We start from the raw sequence: 750 nt of genomic DNA on the forward strand, positions 1-750 counted from the left end.
AAATAGTGCAACAATGAATGCATGGAAATGCAAAATCTCTTTAAATGTTCATTAAAATGAATAAAATTTAATAAAAATTTTAAAAAAGACCTATACAAAGAAAACTACAGAGCATTTCTGCAAGACACAATAAAAGACCGAAAGAAATGGGAAAATGTGCCCTGTTCATGGATAGGCAGATGCAATGTTGTGAAAATGGCAATCCTACAAAAGCAATCTACATGCAATCCCAATCCAGATACTAAATTCGTTTTTCAAGGAGATTGAAAAGGAAACTATCAAATTTATTTGTGAGGCAAGAACCTTGAATAAGCAAATCACTTCTGAGAAATAAAAATGAGGTAGGAGGCATAGTACTCCCTGACTTCAAAACACAGTAGTAGTAACCAAAACAGCATGGTACTGGTACAATGACAGATACACAGACCAATGGAACAGAATTGAGAACCCAGAAATAGACACAGTTATCTGTGGTCAACTGATATTTGACAAGGAAATAAAAACTATCAAATGGAGAAATGATAACCTCTTCAACAAATGATGCTAGCAAAACTGGGCTTCCATCTGTAGAAGGCTGAAGCAGGATCCACAACTCATACCATACACAAAAAATCAACTCAACGTGAATCAGAGACCTGGGAGTAAAGCCCAAAACCATAACATTCATAAGAGACAAACTGGGATCAAGCTTAGAAGTGCTAGTCCAAGGAAAGAGGATAAAATTTACGCATGGAATCTTAAGACTAAATC

This window comes from Elephantulus edwardii, unplaced genomic scaffold (genome assembly GCF_000299155.1).
Source record: "Elephantulus edwardii isolate Elephantulus edwardi_28Jun2011 unplaced genomic scaffold, EleEdw1.0 scaffold00045, whole genome shotgun sequence".
In the NCBI taxonomy this organism is placed as follows: Eukaryota; Metazoa; Chordata; class Mammalia; order Macroscelidea; family Macroscelididae; genus Elephantulus; species Elephantulus edwardii.